At 43.7% G+C, this 19,278-nt stretch overlaps 1 protein-coding gene across 3 annotated transcripts in view; it reads left to right on the top strand.

The window, feature by feature from the left end:
* PPP2R2A (protein phosphatase 2 regulatory subunit Balpha) overlaps positions 1-19,278 on the top strand; it is a 73,029-nt gene that overhangs the window by 23,433 nt on the left and 30,318 nt on the right. The gene's annotated exons all lie outside the window — the stretch shown is intronic.

The following is a 19,278-nucleotide window of genomic DNA, read 5'->3' as shown; positions in this document are numbered from 1 at the left end:
GTGGTCTCTTCCAACTCTATGATTCTATGATTCTATTTCAGGGAACATTTATTCATCTTCAGAATAAGGATTTGTGCTTGTTGTTATTATTTTTCAAGCCATAATGGTAAGAATGGGATTCAGATTTATACTGTGACCTACACACTACTAATGTACGGATGTCTGTGTGCATGGTGCAGAGAAACTGGTTTGCCAGAATAATGCACTTTGCATTTTGAAAGCAAATTACCTTATTTCACATGAGTATCAGTTTGGCTGTAGGTTCATCTGGAGACCCTGCATTTTGAGAGATTGCAAGATCAGATTAGTTTTCATCTGTGTATTTCCCCAACACCTCTGTGTGGCTCCCAGTTTTCATCTCATCATTGAAATAATGTAACTGATATATGGCTTCAAATTAACTTGAGGGATTGCATAGGACCTGTTTTTATCAATAACACTCGCACCCCTAGGCCCAAGGAAAGAAAAGAAACCCCCTGACCTATCCATATAGGTACCATGCAGACTATACAAATTGTATTTGAAGGCAGTCTCCATTAGTGTAATGCCTGCCTTATTCAAGACCTTATCGTCAGAGGACCAGGGAATAAACCAATCTGCCTCTGGCAGGAACTGAGATTTGGAGCAGTACATGTTAATGTCATTTCCTATCCTGGCGTTGAAATCACCGGCCAGCAGGATATCCATGCCAGGGAGTTCTAGTTCGGCCTTCTCCAAGCATAGCTCTAGATCTTCCCAGGTTTGTGACGACTGGGGAGGGGTGCCCATGGGAGGGATATATATGTTAAAGCAAAGGAAATCTCCTCCTTCACTGCTAGAAATGAGTAAGATTTGTAAATTGTTACTCTTCACCCACTGCTGTTGCTGGACCTTGCACTTTAGCTTGGTTGAAACAAAAGTGACTAAACCGCCACTAGGTCGGCCCCGGATATTTGGTTTTATCGCAGGGGTAACAAAGGCTTCATATCCCTGTAAAGAAGGGACATGGGGATCTAGACACCATGTCTCCTGTAGACATATAATCTGAAATTTTGTAAGAAAATCCAGAAGGTCGACGTCACCCTGCTTAGATAGCCATCCCGCCATATTCCAAGATAGAATGTGGAAATAGGGTGATGGTGGAATTAGTGGCAGTCAGTCTCTTTTCCGATGGGTTGAGGCTCCTGGGTTAGGCTCGTCCTCTTTCTGCCCTGCTTGGTGTTTCCAGGTTTGAGGTCGCTGGTCCCTAGGTGGGTGTGATAACTTTAACTGAGGGGCCAATAAGTTGATATGGCCCAGAGGATCTTCGATGACACTATTACAAATATCAAGATGTTCAGCTGGTTTTTCCAGAGCAAGGGCTTTGCTGACCCGTATAGGTTGCAAAGGTAACAGGTCAACAGCTGTATCTTGTGTCGATGTTGCTAACGGGTCAGAATTTGACAAATGCTGTGAATCTTGATTGCGTATTGGGCTTAGAATGATGGAAGCCTCCAATTCCGGCATCGAGGCATATGAGGACGAGAGCATTTCAGACTGGTCTTGCTTGGGTAGTCCACTGTCAGGCTCGTTGCACGTAGAGACCAGGGTACCAAGCGGGGGGTGTAGAAAATCAATTAAGTCATTTGCAGGCAGGCTTGCCACTCCCTGTGGGGTAGTAGGTTTGCCCTTGTTTGGAGTCCTTGGCTCCATTCCCCCGTCTATTTGTTCTTTGTGGCACACAGGCCCAGCATCAACACAGGCAGCACTTATCCTGGTGCATAGCGGTGTACGGGTCAGATTGGCGAATACCCTTGTAAAGTAGATGTACCATTTTCTTGTACGGTTTCTTAGTTTTAGAATCTTTGCAACGAGATGGGCAGATCTAAAGTTAATAACCATACGTCTCATATAAGGTCCAGAGGGCAACCATGAGATGTCCACGATATCTACGGGGCGTAGTGTCTGCCCCAACAGTTGGGTCAGGGAATTTGCGACCGAGTGTTTACCCACCCATTTGTTATAGTTCAAGGGGTGGTTTCCCACCAGTACTGCAAGTTTGCTGTTCTGGAGTTGCAGACTTGAGTTTTGTACTTGGTTGGGCAGACATCTCACTTGTTTTTGTGCAAGGTTGGCCTGCACACTTGGGCAGGGATGAGCGGAGTTTGCAATGTTGTTAAGCTGAGGAAGTGAGGGGGGGCAACTGAACAAGCCAAAGACTTTTTCAAGCTTCTTTTCGATCCCATCCAGCCTTTTATATAAGTTGGTGATGGTATGTGTTATCAACTCAGTCTGACAGATTAGCAGTTCCAGTGCCTCTCGGTCCTCGTTTAACTGGGCTGGTGACTGGGATAATTCAGGTGAAGTTTTCTGCAGGGACTCAAGAGTCTGTTCCTTCTGTTCCTTCATACACAGGCTCGAGGCTAGTTGTGGGCCATCCACAGTGCCGGCAGGCTCCTCATGAGTAGTACTGGGAGCAAGGACCTCATAGCTGTTTGCGGTAGGGAAGTTTCTACAGATATCATTTAGGTCATTGTCAGGCAAGAAATCCCTGATATTTGTCTGTTTTTTGGCAGTGCTTGTAGCTTCATTCGAATGCTGTCTGCGGCGTTTCTTCCCTCTCATATCGGCAAGAAAATAAGGAGAAGATTTCTCAAAACTGCAGGGTCAGGGCAGGTTGTGCTGTTAATGAGCCCCGCTCCCTTAAACAGTCTTTATCTACAGCGTTTTCTTGCAGATTTATGGGAGAAGTAGAAATAATCTGAACCATAAAACCATAAAACTTCTAAAATAAACGTCCTAAGGCATCTTAGAGCCCTTAAAACCCTTCAAAGCAGAAAGTAAAAAGCAAAAGCTTTACCGAGCATAGAACAAGGCTACCGTTCACGTCGCCATCTTGGATCCTCCTCTGTTTTTATCAGATCACTGAAAGGATGTAACCAGTATTTTAGTTCAAATATTTCAGTTTCCTCATTCCCCTACTAATACAAACTATTCACATATTAACTATTGATAAAATGAGGGAGAAACTGAAAGGCTGGGGAAGCGGTTGATTAGAGCCTGGTAGTGATAAAGCCAAGGTTCCAGGTTCGATCCCCTTGTGGGGCAGCTGCAAATTCCTGCATTGCAGGGGATTGGACTAGATGAACCCCAGGGTCCCTTCCAACTCTACAATTCTATAAATCTATAATAGCTGCAGGATGTCAAAACTTCTTTGCTCTCTCATGATGATGGGGCTATAAGTTTTCAATTTGACCATTTAAAACTTTCAGCATTAAGTACTACATACAAAGAGTTAGATTGAGCAGATCACAGCCACTTACTTAGCCTGGTGCTTTTTTTGTTGCTTGGGTAGATGGCCAAATATTTCATTCTTTGGGGTCTTTGCATATAAAATATAGGCTATTAGACCCTTTAAATATGCCCTTTTGAGTCTTCCTTTCCCCCCATACCATGGAAAAAGACCACTCATTTGGTAAGTTAGAAATGGTCTGGTGCTTTTTTCATTACAGAATTCAGGAAACATTGCACAGGCAGTAAAACTTGGCTTAGTTACAGTGGTGAAAGTTCCTAAATCATTGGCATAGAATAGTGATGGTGAACCTATGACACACATGTCAGACTTGACATGCAGAGCCCTCACTGCTGGCACGAGCCAGGGGCCTCGATCCTTTTTGTTGTTGTTGTTGTTCCTGGTAGTCAGAGATTGTGTTCAGCGATTGGTCTGTTTTTCAATTTGCTGAGTCAGTGGATGTTTCTGATTGGGTGCAACAGGTTTGTTTTTTAACCCTTTCTGTGCTGGTTTTATTTGGCGCTTTTTAACCCTTTCTGTGCTGAGTGTTTTTTTTGCGCTTTGGCAGACTATGTCAGTGCTGCATGTTAGTTCCAGCAAAGGTATTATTCATCATTTATTTCTGTTCTCTTTCCCCCTCCAAAAGCGGGGCGTCCCCCCAAAAAACCAAAGCAACTTTTGCCCCCCCCCCAAAAGCTCCAAAACTTTGGTCAGCAGCTCCCCCCAAAAAGCTCAACAACTCTGGGCACTTTGTGATAAATAAGGGTTTTTTGGTTTGGTTTGGTTTGGTTAAATAATTAGTTTTTGGTTTATTAAATACAGTTATATATTACAATTACACATTTTTGTTATTTAAACTATAAATATTGTGAAATTATGGTTTTTTTTCTCGAAGTGACACACCACCCGAGTTATGCTCGGTTTTTTGGTGAATTTTGACACACCAAGCTCAAAAGGTTGCCCATCACTGGCATAGAAACTCAAGAGTGACTTGTGAGAGCCATGTGGCTGAGCTGGAGTAACCAGCTCAGATCTCCTCACCAGCTGAACTTCTCAGGCAGGCTGGAGGTTGAACAATAGGCTTGATTTCTCATTTCCTCCCAAGGTAAGGGAAAGTGACTTCACTAAGCCTGGCACCTCTTCATTCATTCATTCATTCATTCATTGGACTTATATGTTGGTTATATAAGGCTATTTACACACACAGGTTAGAAGTAGCCAGAATCCCCTTAATAGTAAGAAGAGACTTCTACTTATTCATACCCTGCAGAATGAAGACCCTGCCATCTCTCAGCAGGGGGAGGGATTGCAGGGTGGAGATAAATACCGGTAACAGTTGGCCAGTAAGCACAGCCTCTACTCCACTGAAACACACACACCAGAAGTGTTTCGGTGAAGGGAGAGGTGGGAGGGAGTGCATACCAGTCTCTACATCTCTGAAGGATGTACAAGCAGCCTTGATGGGTCACAGCAAATGTCTATTTTGTCCAGGATCCTTTTGTCAACAGTGGCTGGCCAGATGCCCTGGGGAGCTTAAGAAGAACTTCCAAATGTTCTAGGAATAGCACAACTCATCCCCCCCAAAAAAAATCCTAGTTGAAAGGGGTGAAATGAAAATGCGAATCTGGAAATGCTTCCTCTGTGATCACTTTGATTGATCTCTCATCACCTTGGTTAGACATTTCAGTTTGGTGGGGTGGGAGAGCTGAAAATAATGCCAATGTGTTTCACATCTGGCAACCAATGCACCGCTTTGGTTTCGACTAGTACATGGGTAGATGAGTCTGGGGCACAAATTTTCATGGCCCTCTAGCGGCTGTGGGGGCTCATTTACCAGAAGCAATGTATTTTGAATTAAAGCATTATTTAGAAAGCAGATATTGTGGAGGATACAAGTAGCACTTCCAATCTAGCAGCCTCCCCTCACAAGCCATAAAGGACATGAGAAGAGCCTGTAGGATCAGGCCAGTGGTCCATCGAGTGCAGCATCCAGGCCAGCCAGACGCCTCTGGGAATCCCACAAGCAGGACTTGAGAATTACAGCACCCTCCCATCCCATCCCCGTTTCCAACAACTAGTATTCAGAAGCATATCACCTCTGACGGGTGGCATCACATGCCTGTTGGGGGTAGCAGCCATATTCTTGATGGATTTGTTTCAACCTCTTAAAGTCATTCAAGTTGGTGGCCGTCATTGGTTCATGTGGGAGCCAAATATGCACTGTGTGAAGAAGTAGTTTATATAGTCTTATACAGTCTTGATCCAGAGCAGAGTTGTGTCCTGGGCTACTGACACGGTGCTGGTAGTGCAGGTCCACCACCCACCAGACTCTCATGGAACATAACATTACCTCTATCAAAGCTTTCTACAGTATATTGACTAAGCTGTCTAGCAGCAGGACAGCCTTTCTCCCAAGTTTGCAATATTTTTAGTGCTGGGCGGTGGTTGTTCGAAATGTTTGCTGAAAAGCATTTTTGATACACTGTATGCAGGAACTGATCTAGCAAGTTGTGCCTTAGCTGGCACTAGCTCTTGACTTTTGTGTGCTGTGAAGCCTATTCTGCTGTGTTTGCAGTGGAGGGTTTTACCCCCCCCCCCCCTTCATAAATAGCCCTATACTACTTTTCTTGGCAACTTGCCCCCTGAAAGGAGGCAAAAGGCCTCTCAAGGATTTTTTTTTTAATCCCAGGTCGTAGAATCCTGGCTCTTGGTATGTTGAGTCATGTTTGCTTTGTTTCAATTTGCTTTGTTTAATCAGCCATTTAAAAAAAAGAGCCATTCTAAGATTGGAGCTGATTTATTTGGTGGAGCATAGAATTGCCATTGTATAGTTCTTTTTCAGGTTGACCAGAAGAAGATTCATGAAACAGAGATTGAAATTTGGGTATCTCGTTGTCGGAGTTCCATCGGGATCGCACCAGCCCAAGTATACACATAGAGAGTCATTCACATGGACTTATGTCAGGAATATTTGGACTGTTTGGCTTTGAGATAATAGGTTGCATATGTCAGGCACCCCCAAACTTCGGCCCTCCAGATGTTTTGGACTACAATTCCCATCTTCCCCGACCACTGGTCCTGTTAGCTAGGGATCATGGGAGTTGTAGGCCAAAACATCTGGAGGGCCACAGTTTGGGGATGCCTGGCATATGTCATTATTTTGGCATTGTAGATATTATTTTAAGATTCCATTTATTAGGAGTTGAAATGTCGTACATTATTGTTAATGATTTTTTGTAAACCACATACAGTGGTACCTCGACTTACGAACGACTCGACAACCGAATTTTCTGACTTATGAGTGGGGCAAATGGCCGCACGCTTACAAATTTCTCGACATCTGAACGGAAACCACGGTGGTTTTAGATAGGGGTTTTTCGACTTACGAATATTTAGATGGGGTTGCTGCGACTTACAAATTTTTCCGTTTCCAATGCATTCCTATGGGAAATCGCGTTTCCAATGGCGCTTTTCGACTTACGAATTTTTTGACCTACGAAGGTACCTTCGGGACGGATTAAATTTGTAAGTCGAGGCTTTATACAGAGTTGTATATAGTTTGTTTCAGAGTTATACAGAGTTGTTTAGTTTGTTTCAGTTAACAGCAGAGGTTAGAAACAGGAGAATTTGTATGTTGATTCGGTTATAGTTGTTGGATTGAGGTACCACCATGAAATGTTAAGCACCTTGATTGGAAAGATTAAAAAAACAGCAATATCCTATAGACTAGTCAAATTTTGTATTCCCACCATTTTTGATGTGTTCATACACCATCTAAACAGGGCTACTTATTTTGCAATTATTCATTGGAACCATGCAAGCACTTTGCTACTGGGGGCAGAATTCATGATCCTGATTATCTCAGCATCCAGTTATTAATTTTAAACATGAGGAAAATTTGTGTTCCTTAAGACTATGAAGATGTACACCCAATGCTAGTGAAAGTTGGAAGGAGGGCTGACAAAGATCCTATTTGAACGGAGCTTCAGTACTTTGCACAATTCATGGAATATTTCTGCAAAATAGTGCAGGCAACTCCCCATACCGGTATGCGCAGGGGTTGCATTCCAGGTCATTGTGCGCTTGTGTAAAATTGTGTGTAATCGGAACACCCATTGAAAACCACCGCATTCTGCCCCTTTTGGTGATTTCTTTATGACATTTTCATGTCACTGCCAGGTTTGGCGTGATGTGTGTGTGTGCGTGGTTGCACACATATCGGATGTACCTAAAACAAACTGCTTTTGCAACCTAGTAGCAAAATGTGAATAGTTTTATTCTTTTAGCCATCTGAACATAGCAAAGAAAATAACCACAAAAGCGGGGGAGCTCATGTTCAGAGTTAAATATTCATGATTTGTAGTAAAGTAACCCCAATGCATGTTTGTATGTTGGTATAAACTGGTTTGGGGAACCTCAGGCTTGGGGGTAAAACAGGCTCTTCAGGATTCTTTGCCTTTTGAGATTCTGCCCTGACTGCGCCCACTTCCCAGGCCACTCTGCCTTTTACCAGCCATGCTGTACACCTTCCTGGAGTGTTTTTGCCACGCTGGAATGTGCTGTTAAAGTGGAGATGATACCTGGATGGAGAGTAGTGGTTATAGCATATGTGTGTAGAATCCACTGACTTCTATGTAACAGGAATGCAGCCTCCTATAGAAAAAAAGACTCGCGCGTATTTCAATAGCATGCTTGCTCAGTTTTGTGTGTTTATATACATTTCTCCCTCTGGGTTGGAGGGATATAGTCATGACATAAAAGATTGATGGATGTTAGACTGGCTGGCTGTACTTGTGCAATTTCCACTTTTATTTATTACATTTGGTGCTGTGTTCTTCCTCCACTGAGCCCCAACAGCATATATGGGACTTCATGGGGAATATACCATCCACACTCTGATTGTCCTTCAGATATGAAATTATATTAGATGCCCTCAGGCCATTTACTGGCTACTTTGACAATAGAAACCCCCATCCAGGGAAAGGCTTGTTTTGAGGGCAGCTACTTAAGCAACAGTTGGAGCACGTAGCAACTTGCATGACTGCATCCAACATGAAACCCAGAGTTTTGGGGTGAAAGCAGAGATGAGATTAAAGCTGCCAGTGGAAGTAGAGCCTAGTGCTTGCTGTCACCCAAAATTGTTCATAAAAGGAAGCAGGAATCTTGTCTGTTCCGCCACCCTCACCAGAGTGGTTCAACAGCTCTTGTACATCAGTCACTGCAGGGTCGTGCATGTGTATGCATGCAGCTTGACTCCAGCATAGGAGAAGAATGAATGCTTAAGAATTCCTCTGCCTGGAGGTGGAGTCACTGTGTAGAACAGTGTTGTAAACTCCTTGAGAATGGAGCCCCCATCCAATTTCTGCCCAAGGACATTTGTTGAAGTTGTGCACTTTGTCTCTGGCTAGCAGAGAGACCACCTGGGAGGCCATGCTGGGCAGAAGCCAGTTGAGTTAAAGGCTTCCATAGAAAATAACACAGTTTGGCCAAGCTTACCATCCATTTCTTTGTTTCTAGTAGCTGGTGAGCTTTCAGTTTCTTGCTTCTTGCTTCCCAGAAATTTTGGCCCAGTTTGGACAAAACTGTGAAGCATAATTCAACACTGCATGGAAGAACCTGTTTGGGCATTGAGGTTAAGCATTCCCCTTCTGGCACATGCCACAGGAGGTGACTGGGAACACCTGCTTGAGTTAACCCCAGTTCAGATGAGACAACCCTAAACTACAATTTGACAACCCTAAACTACAGTATGGGCAGATCCACACTACATTTTAAAAACATACAATGTATATTTAAAGAACATTTCTTCCTCCAAAGAGTCCTAGGAAATGTAGTTCTCCCCCACCCCACAGAGACACAATTACTAGCACTCTTAAGAAGCTACAGTTCCTAGGATTCCTTGTGAAGGGGGAGGAATCATGTATATATGATGTAGATCTGTCCTGTGTGTAAACCAGGGGTGGGGAACTTGTGGCCCTCCTGATGTTGCTGGGCTCCAACTGCCATCAGGCCCAGAAACCGTGGCCTGAGGTGAGGAATCAGCATCAGAATCTTGACTTAAGTCACTGCTTAAATCAACTGCAAATTGTCCTTGTTGGATGTGATGGCACCATGGCAATGAAGCTTGTGTTAAACCTTGAAGTGGGTGTTTCCAGTCTCTTCCTTCTCATGGCCATGAATGAGGAAAAGAAGCATGCAAGCTCAGGGCTCCCCCAGACTTATAACCCGAAACTATGACATGGTGTGGGGGTGGGGAACCTTGTGGCCATGCTGCCTGAGTCCAACAACATCTGGAGGGTCATAGGTTTCCCACCACTGGCTTAGCACTAAATCTGAACTGCCAAATATCAGATTTTTTAACAGGATCAGAGCAACAGATTGTGTACAAATAAGAGGGTGGCAACCACTTCCCTCCAGCCCATGACATTGATGGTGTATCTGAGCCATCCTGTTAATGACTTTTCAAAAGAGGTTACATGTTCCTAATAGTGTACAAGTGAGGGTTTTTTTAACCAAGTGCTGGTCAGCAGAATTAAATCAGATAGCCAGTGGTGATCCTTTTTCAAGTGACCAAATAGCATGGTTAAAATTATCAAGATTTGTGCTTATAACCTTTTATTTAACTGTGTTTATATGCTTAAAATAATCTAGCAGATATTAACTGCAGTTTTGAATAAAATATTGAACAAGTTAAGTTCAGTTTTGCAAACATGAGCAATATGAATGTCAGAAAAACCACACAACAGGTTTTGCACATTTTACATTCAGCAGTAAAGGGTGTTTGGAAGCTAGTAACAACACAGATGGATTTGGAAGACTTTGTGGTGTTCAGTTCAGGGGGTGGGGAACCTCCAACTCTTGAGGGCCGAGTGCTCCTCCCCGGGCTTCTCTATTCCTTTCTGCCTCTGTGGATGACCATAGTGATGGTTTGTTAATTTAGGTATCATGCCAATGGACCTGGTCCCCCTCCTCCTCTTTCTGTGTGCTGCTTCTCAGCCCTGTACAGATTTGAAGAGTAGTAACAACAACAACAACAACAACAACAACAACAACAACAACAACAACAACAACAACAACAACAATTTATTATTTATACCCCGCCCATCTGGCTGGGTTTCCCCAGGCACTTTGGGCGGCTTCCATCATAATATTAAAATACAGTAATCTAGTAAACATTAAAAGCTCCCCTAAACAGGACTGCCTTCAGGTGTCTTCTAAAAGTCTGGTAGTTGTTTTTCTCTTTGACATCTGGTGGGAGCATTCCACAGGGCGGGTGCCACTACCGAAAAGGCCCTCTACCCGGTTTCCTGTAACTTGGCTTCTTGCAACGAGGGAACTGCCAGAAGGCCCTCGGCACTGGACCTCAGTGTCCGGGCAGAATGATGGGGGTGGAGACGCTCCTTCAGGTATTCTGGACTGAGGCCATTTAGGGCTTTAAAGGTCAGCACCAACACTTTGAATTGGGCTCAGAAACGTACTGGGAGCCAATGTAGGTCTTTCAAGACCCTTGTTATGTGGTCTTGGCGGCAGCTCCCAGTCACCAGTCTAGGTGCCGCATTCTGGATTAGTTGTAGTTTCCGGGTCACCTTCAAAGGTAGCCCCACATAGAGCGCATTGCAGTAGTCCAAGCAAGAGATAACTAGCGCATGCACCACTTTGGCGAGACAGTCTGCGGGCAGGTAGGGTCTCAGCCTGCGTACCAGATGGAGCTGATAAACAGCTGCCCTGGACACAGAATTGACCTGTGCTGTGAGTCCAAAATGACTCCCAGCCTGCACACCTGGTCCTTCAGGGGCACAGTTACCTCATTCAGGACCAGGGAGTCCTCCACACCTGCCCGCCTCCTGTTCCCCACAAACAGTACTTCTGTCTTGTCAGGATTCAACCTCAATCTGTTAGCCGCCATCCATCCTCCAACTGCCAGAGGGTGCCAGAGCATATAGGGAGAGCAGAGGGAAGGGTGGTTTTGTTGTGTACTGTAAGTGTAAATCCTTGCAGCAGAAGCAGAAATAGTTCATCGAATACTGTCTGTGGTTTCTGATAGTTGTTTACTGCCTGATAAGAAATCATGGTTTTGTAATTCAGAAATCACCACAAATTAGTTAAACTTCCTTAACCTTGTTTGGCATAAACTGAACCATAATGACTAAGGGCATGTGCTTTGAATCTGGAAGTCCCTGGTGTGATTTGCATCAGTGCCATGAGCTCAGTAAGGTAGCAAAAGAAAATCACTCTCAACCTCAAGCCTGTAATATGGAGATTGAGGTGATATTGGCATACCTTACAGGGTGGTTGTAAGAATTACTGAAATGATGTGTTTGAAGTTTTTTGAACACTTGAAAGCACTTCTCTGATTGCTAAGCACCGTTTAATTATGAATTAACCACAGTCATTTTCTGCTTGCAAAGTTACGCCCACTTCATGTAGCCAGACTGTAAAGATCAAAATAACTAAGATGATATTTTTTTTGCAGTTTCAAACCTTTTACAATTTCAAGATCAGTCAGCTTCTTTAGTATAACCTGTTATGAGTCACTCCAGGAAGCCTCAGGCACATCTTATTTCTGTGGAGGGGAATGCTATTTGGTATTTATGGGGTAGATGACCAACCAGTCTATATTTTGAGTAAATAATATAATATCCTCTTATTGCAGGAAAGTTATTTAGGATTTTCACAAATACCTAATTTGAGTTCAGAATTAGAACGAAATGAAGACTTGGCTGTCTTGAAATTAAATCAAACAAATGAAATGGTTACTGTAAATGAACGGTCCTTAAACTGAAGGCCCCTGGGAAATACGTGTGTGTGTGGGGGGGGGGGTATGTTTACAAGTGCCAGCATCCAAAATGCCATGTCATGGAAACATGCAGCTCTGTCAAGACAGATGTTTGGTTTTATATAAGCTAACTAGCTGGCCCGGCCACACGTTGCTGTGGTTCTTTCCTGTGATTCCCCCCAATCTGTCCGGACACATGACCCCCTCTTCCCCCCCACCCCCCTGGTTCATCCCTGTGACTGCCCCCACCCTGTCCCGACCCATGAGCTATCGAGCCCCCTCCTCCCACCACCACCCTGTCTGAGCCCTCTGTTGTCTCCGGGGAGAGCTGCCCCCCCTGTTTCTCCATACCTTGGCCCCCACCCTTGGAGAAGGAACTGTCAGCTTATGGGTTCTGTTTCCCAGCATGCACTTTTGTCTGAGCCCTCTGTTGTCCCTGGGGAGTGTTGTCCCCTCCCCCCTGTATTGGCTACATTGGCTACTGCGCACACATTGTGAACATTTATATATATATAGATTATTTTTGAAATAAGAACATGAGAAGCAGAAGTTACTATTGTTTGATTTTATTTTTGGGGTTGTCATTTATTTTTGTGGGTATTGTATGATTTGGGCGTTGTGTGTTTTGTGGTTTGTTTGCTTGTTTGTTTTGGTTATTTGGATTTTCTTATTTTGGAGTAGGTGTTTTGAATGTAGGATGTGGGGTTGGTTTGAGGACAAAGTCGCAGAGGCTGGCAATCAGTCATAGTATAAAGCCTAGGTTAAAAGGGGCACGACTGCCCTTACTTAAAATGGCTGCCGTAGCCTCACATGTGACACAACACCCACTAAATTAAAAAGCAAAAACCCCTCACTGTGCCCCCAAGTGCATGTTAGGGGAAATGATGAACGACTGTCTAATGCTGCCAGGTGTTTATTAATGCAGCTGCTGGGAGAGGCTTTGGGCTTTGGCTTTGGAGGTGGAATGGCCGTTTTGGCGGGCGGCCTACTCAGTTTTCCCTGTCCCAACCCTCCTCCCACTGCCTTGGCTGACTCAGGGTCCTCCCTCCCCCCCATGGCTATGTGTTTCCCCCCCTCCCTTTGTTGTGCCTCATCCCTGTGCCCCCCCCTTGTGAAAGGCCCTATTCTGTTTGTTTTTCCCTGCTTGGCAATGCTGCGGCCTATTGAAAAAGCTGGGCCTTGTTGCTGCAAAAGGACTGTTTTCAGTTGGTTGCTGTGGAATTTTGTGATGTCATCTGGCAGCACAGCTGCTGGAGTCTTCAGAGCTTCTGGTGGTGATGTGTAATAGGGGTGCCACTTTTTGTGTTTAATCATTATTTTAGGTGTGAGAGGTGTGGTTTTTTGATATTTTTTTAATGCCAGATCCCTCCCTGATGGGCGTGGAACATTCTGCCCAAATTTGTTTCAATTTGGTTCAGCGGTTATGGAGAAAGGCTGTTTCATCCGCGTGTGCAATGCCTACACATAGATAGATAGATAGATAGATAGATAGATAGATAGATAGATAGATAGATACGTAGTGGTGCTCTGAATTTTACAACTGTGGCACCAGATCATTTCATAAGACTGTACATAATTAAAGGGTAACTTTGGTTATGCATTTATCTTCTCTGAACCTTAAAGGCATAAGAATCCCCTTGAGCAAAACTGTGGATTCATGTCAGAAGTGGAGAACATTTTTGGCTGCGTGAGCCATATCTTCACCAAGATTGTTTGACATGTGCGCAGAGACACCTGCCTATCTGTTGCCTGACATCACAGTGACTTGACACTTTGACGACTCAGAATAGGAACTGATTCAGGATCAAGACCCTTAATTCAGGAAGGGGCTTGCATTGAATTCTCCTGAACTAAACAGAATTAGACCCTCCTGCTCATCAGCTGATGAATGGGGGGATAAATCCTGCTGTCATGGGCGCTTGATTACTTTATTTTAATTGTTGCCTGTTTATCTCAGCGCATCCATGAGCCCAAACACTGGGCTGCAGACATCTTGTAGTCACTGGTCTTGCTGAAGCTGCAGAAGCAGAGCGAGCAGCTCTGCATTCACAGCGCTGGCGGGGCTCCCAGTGGCAGCCACAAATGGCTCTGCAGCAGGAGTCAGCGACAGTGATACCTCTTGCTGCAGCCCCCAGCACCCCGCTTTGGCCTTCTTTGCCATCCCCTGCCACTGCCGCCAAGGCACAAAATATGGTGCCTGGACACCGCCACATTCTCGCAAAAGCCTAGCTGCCTGTCGCAAAATGCGACTGGCGCTGGACTGATTTTGAACACTGCTTCTGAGTAGACATGGTTAGGATGGAGAAAACAGAATTGTGTATACTTTTATGTGTGTGCGGAATAACTGGTGCAACTTCTGCAAATACCTATTTGTGTATTTGCTTTTCAGTAGGCTATGCAAATGTGGCCTTTCTATTAATCAAGAAACATTATTAATGTCTGGAGCACGCGACAAGTGCCACATTCACACATTCTACTGAGTAAATTGGGCAGATGAAGCGGGGCATAACATTTATTTCATCAGTGCACTGTACTTTGGCATTCTCAAAAGGAATGTTTGAGAAGAGCAGCTGCTATATGGGAGGCAACCTGGCATGTGTGGGTCCTAAAGAATTAGACCTGTTGGGGTGCTAAAGGGCCATAGTGCTTTGTTCAGCTGATATCCCTGGGCTGGTTGGGAGTATGATGACTTCACAGGGAGGTGTTCCTATTTCTTGGCAATTAGAAGCCTAACCAAGATCGGTTTGGGTTTCTGAGCAGATCCCATAACATCCCCTTTCCCTACAGACAAGCTTACATCTGCCATACTGTCTCATCCTGTTCAGATCTGATGCAGACATTAACATAAAATGGTTTTAAAACTGGCTCAGTTACTTTGAACTTATTCAGCTACATATTGTGCAGATTGATGTAATCAATTATTATTCTTGTAGAGTAAGCCGTATGAGAGTGAATATAATGATAAATAGTTAACTAAATAACTTCTTTATTTTTAAAACATGGTGACGGATCCAAAGGACTATGCTTCTTCCTCCATGTCACTCCAACTGGTCCCCTGAACACAATTTGTTGAAGCCTGAGAACTTGCTGTTGGAAGGGGAAATGGTAGAAGCCCACATAATTGCTTAGCTACATGCCTGGGAATCATCGGATCTTGACTGCTTTTACACACTAATACCACATCTTGTAGAATTCTGTCAGTTATATTTTATCTGCACAATCAGAATGAATTTTCTGTGCAGCCTGAGCAGGAGCAGTTATCGTTAATTGTTGTTGTTTGTCTTCATTTACCCCACCCCACTGCCCTGCTCACTGTTGTGAAGACTATCCCTACGTTATAAATGGGGTCCTTGTCACCATTAAGAAAACGAGGTAGGAATAGGCAAATATATACATGGACTGTCCCCGGATCAAGTGACTTTTCTTCCTTAAGTTCTCAAAGTTCTTAACCTAAATCAAGGTAGTCATCTAAGCGAGCCAGGTGTTTAACATAATCAATCACAATCGGTCCATCATTTGAAAAGTAAGACTTTAGAGCCATCTTACCCCAAAACGGCAACTAGACATTCCGTTTTGGTGGCTGTAACCTTGATTTAAGGAACCATTTGGTGCCTTGCTCATATATCAGAGTTTCTAACACTGCTTGAAAATGCTGGGGAAAGTGTGTAGACCTGTCTGGGTTTGTCATTCACCACCACTAGAAACCACCCTCTTATAGCCCAAAGGTTTGTTGTTTTCTGGGAAGGATACTGCCCTGATCCTTGCTGTGTATCAAGCATATGTGGCTAAGAGAGCGGGTCTGCTCTGTTTTTAATGGTTTGGCTTTTCAGGTGGCAGGCATAAGATATTCATTTGCTGCCTTTAAGACTTAAAATGGAGAGCTATTCACTTGAGGTTCCTTAGCCTTGCTGTCCTCATCTGTGTACTGTCCAAGAACTGGTCACAAGTTTATCTGTAATTCAATTCTAATAGGGCACAAACTTTTCATTATGCTAATCCTTGATCAGGGCTCCCTCCCTCCCCCTCTTACTGTTCCTCCTTCCCCTTAAAAATGACTCTAATAAAAGCTTTGTGCTGAAGCCTGCAGGACAATGGCCTCACTATTGCCCGGCTTCCATGTGGGCCTCCTCATTCTCCACAAGCCTCCTGCAACCATTTAAAGATTGCCGTTTATGGCATTCATGTTTTTTGTCCACCCGGCTTCTTATCGCTTCCCTCCTCCAGTTAAGGCAGATTGTCTTTTTACACAAAGCTCTGTGGAGCAGAGCATGGGCGTAGCCAGGTCTTTTGTTAGTGGGAACATAAACTCAGTTTGCTATGTATTTTTATTGATGGGGGGGGCAGCTGCCTCTCCCTGCCCCCCTTGGCTATGCCCATGGCAGAAAGGTTGCCAAATTCTGCTCTATGTTTTGCAAATGTTCATATACTTCTAGAAGCAAGGGTCATATCCAGAGTAGCAGTATGCAAACGCTCCATCAAGTGCAAGGATTTTTGCTTGTGCAACAGAGCATTCCAACCTCTCTGCTCCCCTCGCACCCCTTAAATCTAGGGATGGGTTATATGTGAACAAACACACACATACATGCACACAAATGAGGGACTGGAGTCAAGGGTGGGGTGTGGGGTTAGAGGTTCACATTTAAGAATTAAAAATTAAAGGCTAGCAGGATTGTATTAAAAACCAAAAATTGTGGTGGTGATTCAAGTTATAGTATGAGAGCAAAGAGATAAAAACAAACAAAAAACAAAAAAGTACTGTTGAAAATGGATGGGGAAAATACATAAAATATTTTATTCAGGGGGGAGGGGGAGGGTGTGGAAAGAGTAGAGACTTTAAAATGTTTAATTAAAAATTAAAATGTTGAGGTGTTGAAATAAAAAACCCATAAAAAATAAAAAGTGATGATAATAGAAGGCAAGGGGGGAAATGAAAAAGAAGATTAAAGGAGTTTTAAAAGAACAACAACAAAATAACAATAGTTTGGCTCACAGGTTGTTCTTTTAAAAATCTTTTATTCTTATTTTTCATTTTTTTTTCCTTGCCTTCTCACTTACTATCATCACTTTTTATTTTTATGTTGTTGTTTTTATTTCAACACCTCAACATTTCAATTTTTAAAACTTTTTAAAGTCTCTACTCTTCCACCCAGAGGAGCCAGTCATAGGAACCAGGGGATGGGGAAGAAGTTCCAGCTTCTTGGCACTTGTGCATGTGGCACTTGTTGTCGTTTAGTCGTGTCCGACTCTTTGTGACCCCATGGACCACAGCACGCCAGGCACTCCTGTCTTCCACTGCCTCCCACAGTTTGGTCAAACTCATGTTCGTAGCTTCGAGAATTTCAAGCGAAGGGGCTGGAATAACTCAGAGAAGCTATGAGCTATGCTATGCAGGGCCACCCAAGATGGACAGGTCATAGTGGAGAGTTTTGACTAAACGTGATCCACCTGGAGAAGGAACTGGCAAGCCACTCCAGTATCCCTGCTAGGAAAACTCCATGGACAAAGACAACAGGCATGTGGCACAACCCCTTGCAAATACACTCTGCATTTATACACATCTTTTGTTTGCACTAATGTTTCATGGATCCACCTTAAAAATGTAATGAAGCAGTCTTGAGTGACATTTAGATGAAGATGTCAGTACCTGCCAAATATTCTACAGTATCAAGAATAACTCTGTCTGCAAAGGCATCAGTGGCACTTTCTCACATGCTGTGTATGGAAAGTCAGGTGTTACAAGTTGCCCTTTCTAGGCGAGTCCCAATCACCAGCTTATGATTTGGCAGTTATGAAGTTTGGACAGGTGTGGGAACTGGACTGGATTTTGAAATAATTCTCAGTACACAAGAGTTTCTATATAAAGGATTTAGCTGCCAGGCAGATAGTTCTAAATACATCAGTGTCTTCATTCGAACATATCAAACTTAGGCAGATGTGGGTGTCCCAAAACAAAGTCCATCAAACTGCTGCTTGTATGCAAACCTCACTGAAATGCAGAACTGCTGCACTCTTAAACATGCAAAATGTTTGGTCATCTGATACCTAGTTTTTTTCTGTAAGGCAGGCTTCCTCAACCTCGGCCCTCCAGATGTTTTGAGACTACAATTCCCAGTATCCCTGACCACTGGTCCTGCTAGCTAGGAATCATGGGAGTTGTAGCCCAAAAACATCTGGAGGGCCGAGGTTGAGGAAGCCTGCTGTAAGGTATAGCGAGATGTGACTTGTCTGATTTGAGCCAATTTTGGAAACATTTTTCACCTCTCTCTACCGACACACACACACACACACACCAAGTATTATACCACATTGTTCCTGTACATCTGGTGTGCTGAACCTTTGGCTCTTCAGATGCTGCAAAACTACAACTCCCATTAGCCCCAGCAAGCACAGGGATGATGAGAGTTTTGGATCAGCAACATCTCAAGGGCCAGAGGTTACCCTCACTGCTGTGCACCTTGCATCCATAGCCGTGCTGATTGTGCTTTGATTGCCAACCTATTGCAAGGTGTTTTATTTTCACTCCTCCTCAGTTTTGTGTCCTGAATTCAACCTTGTGTGTCCCCCCCCCCATGCCAATTCAGTCTTCTGGTGGTATGGATACATTAAATGCTCCATGGAGGAATATGGTCAAAAGCAAGCCCCAATTTGTTTATTTATTTGTTGCATTAAAATTATATACTGCTTGATTGTAGAAAAAACTTCAAAATGATTTAAAAAATAGATAAAACAATAAAATTATCTATTGATGTCTTAAACGTTGGAGACCTGCTGATGGTCGTAATTTCCCAACTTGGTCAATCTTAGAGTACACAGATACAGCACCTTTAATTGGTTGGACAGTATTAAGATAAATATATTTGAAAGTTCAAATGACTCTTGAAACAATTAGAAAGATGTGCAATATATTAGCTAATCAAAAACAAATTTGATCTGTTTTCACATACAAAATATACTCTGTGGGGGAATCATAGAATCACAGAATCTTAAGAGTTGGAAGGGACCCAGGGGTCATCTAGTCCAACCCCCTGCAATGCAGGAATCTCAGCTAAAGCATCCATGACAGGTGGTCATCCAAACTCTTTTAAAAAACCTCCAAGAAATGAGAATCCACCACCTCTTGTGGGAGTCTATTCCACTGCCAAACAGCTCTTACTGGCAGAAAGTTTTTCCAAATGTTTAGTCGGAATCTCCTTTCTTGTAACTTGAAGCCATTGAATTCCTTCCCTCCAGAGCAGGAGAAAACAAGCATGCT

The sequence above is a fragment of the Zootoca vivipara genome, chromosome 15, assembly GCF_963506605.1.
Source record: "Zootoca vivipara chromosome 15, rZooViv1.1, whole genome shotgun sequence".
NCBI lineage: Eukaryota > Metazoa > Chordata > Lepidosauria > Squamata > Lacertidae > Zootoca > Zootoca vivipara.
This window is presented reverse-complemented; position numbering and strand designations above follow the sequence as displayed.